Raw genomic sequence first — 7446 nt, 5'->3', positions numbered from 1 at the left:
AATTCTACATGTGGTACCAGAGCTTAATCTTGAAGGTTTAACAACTTTTTCAAGATCAACGATCCTTGATAGCAATATTTTTGGTGTGTAATCGACTTGAATATTCAAATTTTTGGTGAGTCTCCCAATTGAATCTTTTTTGCTTTCAATTCTAAATTTGTTGATCCAATTATCTTTGTTATTCAAAATCTATCAAAAATTTCTTGGAATCGTGTCTTTGAAATTGTTTTTGATCATTTTGATTCCATTGGATCCATTTGCTTTTATTTCAAATTTGTTAATGCATTTTTTTATCTAGCCAAATCTATTCATAAAATCTTTTGATCCGAAATTAGCCCAAAATTTCGATATACTACTTTTCATTCGATCCTTATTTTTTAGCACAATTTCATAATCTGCATATTCAGCCGTATAACCCTTGTTTGTTCTTAATCGATTGATCTGATCAAATTATTTGATCCATATCGTATCATTGTATTCATCGATTATTCAATTCAGATCTATCCTCATTCTTTTGGTCTACACGATGGAGATGATGATGTTTTTGGTTGAATTCAAGTTTGATCTGAAAGATACACTACTAGAGAAATAGCCTTTTACAATGTGCAATGCGTGTCGTAAAAATCTCAGACGACGCGCGAATTCGTGTCAAGAAAGGCCCTGTCATAACGAGAGACGACACGCTTTTGCGCATCGTCTATTTATGACACGCATTTACGACACACATTTACGACGCGTAGTTATGACACACAATGTGTATCAAGAAAGGCCCTGTCATAAAGGAAGACGACACGCATTTGCGTGTCGTAACCTTACGACGCGCGTGTTTATGACACACAATGCGTATCAAGGAAGCCCCTGTCATAAAGGAAGACGACATGCATTTTTGCGTGTCATAATTTTAAATGTTTTTAAAATTATATATTTTTGAGAGGTTTACTAATTTTCAAATTAAATAACACATTAAAAGTCTCATTATACAAAATAAAATACCATAAACAATAAAGATAATTCATTGCACTAGTATGTCAAATACAAATAATCATTCCAATAGTAAGTAAATGTAACACATTGCTAATATTGCATAATATTTAGAATAGAAAACAAAACATGTACAACATTAAAAGAAACCCATGACTAAATTCTCCTTCGACAATCTCCTTTGACAATGTCCTTTCTAAGACAATAACCTGAATGCAAGAACTTTGAGAGGCTGCAGAGCATGGAAGGAGGTTGCTAGAGTTATCAGAACAGGCACCATGGCAAATTGGTACAAATAAGAAGCTTGAAGTTGAAGGACGTATATTCGATTTGAAAAACATCCTAGATGAAATTTGTTTAGTGTTGTCCACCATTGTTACCATAAACATGAGAAAAATTACTACAAATTTCAGAATTTGCAGACAAGTTGTTGAATTGACATACAAAAGGCACTAATAATAAAATAACTTAACTCATATTTATGATGTATATGCAACAAGACTTTCCCAATAAATTAATATTTCAGATCCTTTAACCTAAAACCATAAAATTGTGATGATTGATGATAATCAAAAGAGTCAGATGCTAAAAGTGTTCAAATTTGAGATGTGATAAGGTCTACCCTAAACTCTCTACAAACGATACAAACATCATATATTCTTAACAAAAAGATAAGACCTTGTTATAAAAACTCTCAATCAATTGACATTGTCTTCTGATAACAAGATTATGACCCTCCACCTATGCAACAAATCAAGCACTTCAGAGTCTAAAGACAGAACCTAAGAAAAAAAAGTCCTGTAGTTTTCACTTTCTTAAAAATTTTGTGTCCGGTATATGAATGATGAAATCCTTATTTCGTATCAATAATAAACTTCAGATTCAAGCAGGAAAACTCACTTGTTATATATAATGACAATCAAACTATATCAAACACAAACAAATTAACCAATTCACATGTTAAATGAAAAACGTAAAGCATATGACAGTAAGCAATTAAAAAAATAGGAAAAACCTACCCGAGATTGAGAAAGAAAGGTTTGGTTCTGCTTCTTAGGTATTATTATAATGGATGAGCGGAGAGACATATATGATTCTGGTTATCCAAACATAATGGGCTCAATTTTTGGGTTGGACAAAAGAAAAGATTGCAAAGTTTTTTGTCTGGTCTCAATGGACGTCAAAGTAGTACAAGTAAGCTAACTTCTGTTAATTATTATTTATTAGGTGAGGTCCAGTCTTGTCCCATCTATCACCTATTATGTAGTATCAAACACATCATGAAATGAGAGAAGACTAACCTGAACAAAATCAAGACGATTAGATGTACTTTCCAATTCTGAACCCAAATCCTCTATAATTTTCTCCTGCGATGGGAAATAAACAACTAAAATTGTTTTTGGTGATCAAATAAAATATCTATCTATTTATCTGTCTATGTCAATTGTGAAGTGTGAATAAGAAGAAGATGATGATGTCCATGCATAAAGCAGATGTGCACCTGTGAAAGGAGTCTGTCATGTATGGTGAGCCCAACAAATCCGATCCTTTCTACACTTGCACTTAGTTAATCTAACTCTTCATCTTGTTGTCTATTGTACCATACATACAATAATTACATATTATTCACAAATACATATTTATATATTTCAATTTTTATTATCATTAACACAATCTAGTTTGAGCTTTGTTTTCTTATTCATCTTTAGCATTGTACATTCAACTTCTTATTAGGACCTAAATGTTTTCCATTTGGATGACATTGTGGTAAAAATTTTAAAATAAAAATTTATAACACAAAGGAACGAAAGTAGGACGCTATAATAAAAATACATCATCATCCATGCTCGTTTTTTTGGTTCAAAAAACAATTTAAGAGGTTATAAACAGTTGGTAAAGGTATGCTAGATCAACCCATTGGACCTGCTTATTTAGGTGTATCTATCAATAAAATATAAGTATAAAAAACAATTCATTTGGGGCTAGTAAACAAGACAAGACACTCTTTAAAATGATATATCTAAAGAAATTATAAAGGAAAAAGCTTACTTGATGAGAAGCATCTGTGTGTATGATTTTGAAGAAATAAAATCATCATTATCTACAAAAACATACAAATATTTTGAAGAAATAAAATATTTGTATTGTACCTGAATCGGAGCAGTAGTGGTCCACTTCCTTTGCTTTTCAAGCTCCACTTGGTTTATACCATACAAAGAAGGGTCTCTAGCAGCTACAAAAATAGTCATTTCCAGCTCATCCACCTTCCCTATCACAAAAATTCATTTTTAGAATTCAAAACAAATTTGATCTGGCTTAACTTGTCTGTATTTCAGATACATACATGCCATTCAATGCTCTCGCAATTGGAAAGGAGTTCCTTTGTCAACCGGGATTGTTACCCGCACCAACAGGGATGCGTTCCCATTCATGAAAGCTGCCCTGGAGGCTATCAATCACAAAATAAATGATTATAAGATGATAAAACATTAATATACTTTCCCTATACCAGGAGGACCGTAGAGAAGAACACCAGAGCGCTTACGTAGCCCAGATGAAAACAAATCTTTATGCAGAAGGGGGAGCTGTAAATGAATTACCAAAATGTCACAACTTATGCCAAAGCTTACAACAACCAACTGGAATTCAAGATTCCATTCCTATGTACCAGTGGCGAGTCTAGAATCGAAACATATGTGGTTCACTAACTATGATTGTTTTAAGAAAGTGATATTGTAAAGTATCATACATTTTTTTTAGAAACCACAAGCCTAGCAAGTAACTAGGCAAGGACAAAACAGAAACAAAAATAAAAACAAAGAAAATAAACTACCTACCTATGCATTTGTAAACACATGTGTAGCTAATTATTATCACATAGTCCTTAATCAAATGTTTGAGAAGAAAATAATGTGGAAATCTATTTAAAAAAAATTAACAAAATGGATATAGAATCACGATCTGAAAATTGGGCATCCGTCAATTCTTCCCAAAGCCGATATATATTCATTTTTAATTATAACAGAAATAACAAAATAGATATAAAACTAAAATAACTAATAAAAGACATGTTATCTTTTTTTGAATCTAACCTAACTGTATTTCTTTCTTTTCGTAGTCGCCGTTCCAAAGCTTCAAGATCTGCATTTTCACCGATTCACTTATTTCTTGTTGTTTCACCACCCCAAATTTCTCCATCTCGTTTTTCATACTTTTTCTCTAAGGTAGGTCATTCCAAAATTTTAAGGTAGTTCCTAAATGTTTTTGTATATAATTTCAGGTATTATTTATAAAATTAGGTGGTTCATGTGACCCACCTAGGGTATACATAAACTCACCCATGCTATGTACCTGAACTGTATCAAGAATAGATTTTTTCACATCTTCCAGCCCACCAACATCCTCCCACTTAACATTAGCGACCTACACACACAAACAACTCAAACTTAGTACCCTATAGAATAGATGTAATGCTGATGGGTTTTATGCATAAGAAACATTCCTATGTGCTCATACAAACCCTAATGCTTGGATCTAGGTTTCTCTATTGAACATGCTTTGATTCCAAGACTTAGAAACCCTAATCTAGCATACAAATAACAAAAATAACATATAGAATCAGATCTAGTTGTTTACCTCTTCAATTGTTGGCTTAGATCTTCTCTTTCTTCTTCTCTTGAGCTTAGAGTCACAAATGCAACTCCTCTAATGGTTCACAAACCCCACAAGCAAGAAGGAAATATGAGAGAGGGAGACAGAGGCTAGAAATCGGCCTAGGGATCTCTTAGAATCAAGTGGTAGCCGAATTCAATGCCCTAGGGGTCATATTTATACTTGCAGGTTACTAGGGTTTCAGTCTAAACCCTAATGGACAGCTTAGCCACTAAGCAACCCAAGGAACCTTCTGGAATAAGGCCTTGGACAAAAATATGATGGATACCTATCATAATTTCGTTCCCCCTTAAGCCCTTTAGGTTTCCTTAACCCAAAGCTCAACTATCATACATTTGACAGTTTATACCCCTTTATTCAATTAATCTCTTTTGGTCACCAAACTAATTCTTAATTAACTTATGACCAATAATAATTAAATAAATATGATTTCTCCTTTAATATATTATTCTTATAATATATTAATAAATCATAATACTCTCTCTTTCTCCTTATATTACCTTGTCAAATTGCATTGGAGAAGGCAACCCAAAAGGACCATGCCCAACCGGGTCAAGTACATACCAAATATAGTTACGGGCTTAGACACTATTCCAAAAGTCTCCCACTTGGATAAGTCTAGTAACTATATTTCTCATGCGACTTCAGAATCTGATTAGCAATTGTAGCTATTATACTTTGCTGTCAACTCTGATCAACTTGTCCTCTAGATAAGGGATCGTATAATCCTCTGTTTTGGATATCATGCTGACAATGCTTATTGTCCAGCAAGATCTCCTTGATTTCCGATTTGTTTGATATAGAATTTAGTTGAACACATGAACTTCATTCTGACCGGGCTCGACACATAAGTCAAACCAAATCATCAAGTGGCCAACATATCACTTTTATTCTCATAGAATAAAAGGAACAGATCAACTTCGACTCATATGCATCCATTATTTACTAATTAAATTACACACAATAATGCATTTTATAACATCAAGTTACTGATGCGTTTACACATTATCAATGCATAACCAACCAGCAAACAACAATCATATCTCTAAGCTTTAAGACTATATGATGTTATCGCTTTGCGATCAATTAAGGTAAAACACCACGAAGTGATATAGCAAACTCGGGTTTATTCCAATGCTCAATTCATATTCATAAGCACTCATGAATTCTGCAGCAAACCTTTGCTATGTCCAAAACCTTTTAGACAATCTACAAACAATTCATGACAATCTTTATTCATATCTACTTCCAAAATATGACCGACTGTGGACCTTTTTGAATAATCCAATCATTCAGGAAGTCAATAACATGCAAAATGGAAACAATAGATAAATAACCAACACAAGATAGTAGCTTTACTCATAAATAACACATTTTATTTATTCATTGAATGTCAAGTACAAACTATCTATTACACATTTCCTATCTAATCCAAACTTATATCATCCTTCAGCCCAATGCTCCTAGCGTGCTACAAGTGTCTGGCCCTACTCAGTCCCTTCGTAAGGGGATCTGTTGGGTTTTCTTCTTATGATACCCTCTTCACAACGAGGAGTCCCTCTTCTACCCGATGTCTGATAAAATGGTATTTTCTATCAATATGTCGAGATCTGCCATGATCTCTCGGTTCCTTGGTCAAGGAAACCGTTCCTTCATTATCACAGAAAATTTCCATCGGCTCTTTTATGGATGGCACAACTCCAAGGTCTCCAATGAAGTTCTTCAACCATATAGCCTCCTTTAACGCTTCGCTCGCCGCAATATACTCTGATTCACACGTTGAATCAGCTACGGTCTCCTGCTTGGAACTTTTCCAAGTCACTACTCCTCCATTTAGGGTAAAGACCCAGCCCGACTGCGGTCGGAAGTTATCCCGATCCGTCAGAAAACTAGCGTCACTATACGCTTGTACCCTTAAGTCATCACTCCCACCGAGGACTAGAAACCATTCCTTGGTCCTCCGAAGGTACTTAAGAATATTCTTAACTGCAATCCAATGACCTCTACCAGGATTCCCTTGATATCTGCTGACCATGCTCGAAGCAAAGGCCACATCAGGGCGAGTACAAGTCATAGCGTACATGATAGAGCCTACTGCGGAAGCGTAAGGTACCCGACTCATATCAGCTATCTCTGCCTCTATACTCGGGCTCTGAGTCTTACTCAGCTTGGTATTGCTTTGGATTGGCAACTCCCCTTTCTTGAAATTTTCCATACTAAAACGCTTTAGTACCTTATCCAAGTATGTATCCTGACTGAGTCCTATCAGTCTCTTTTCCCTGTTTCTTACTTTTCTTATTCCCAGAATATAAGCAGCCTCTCTGAGGTCCTTCATAGCGAAACATTTCCCAAGCCAGGACTTGACCTCCTACAAGGTTGGGACATCATTTCCTATGAGTACTATGTCGTCGACATACAATACGAGGAAGCTCACTATACTCCCACTGGCTTTGACATACACACAAGATTCATCTTTGCTTCGCAGAAAGCCTAACTCTTTAACCTTCTCGTCAAAACAAAGATTCCATCTGCGAGACGCTTGTTTCAATCCATAAATGGATTTCTCAAGCTTGCATACTCTATTTGGATGCTTCACATCGAAAAAACCCTCTGGCTGATTCATGTAGACATCCTCAGCCAACTTTCCGTTAAGGAAAGCGGTTTTCACGTCCATCTTCCATATTTCATAATCATGAAATGCAGCTATTGCAAGCATCACCCTAATAGACTTTATCTTCGCAACTGGTGAGAAGGTCTCATCATAGTTAACTCCGGGAGTTTGAGTAAAGCCCT

At 35.1% G+C, this 7446-nt stretch overlaps 1 pseudogene; it reads right to left on the bottom strand.

The window, feature by feature from the left end:
* Positions 1-2204: 2204 nt before the first annotated feature.
* On the bottom strand, positions 2205-3804 carry LOC111916504 (syntaxin-61-like; annotated as a pseudogene).
* Positions 3805-7446: the final 3642 nt, after the last annotated feature.

Source organism: Lactuca sativa, chromosome 5 (assembly GCF_002870075.4).
Source record: "Lactuca sativa cultivar Salinas chromosome 5, Lsat_Salinas_v11, whole genome shotgun sequence".
NCBI lineage: Eukaryota > Viridiplantae > Streptophyta > Magnoliopsida > Asterales > Asteraceae > Lactuca > Lactuca sativa.
The sequence above is the reverse complement of the archived record's forward strand: the minus strand, read 5'-3'. Positions and strand labels throughout refer to the sequence as shown.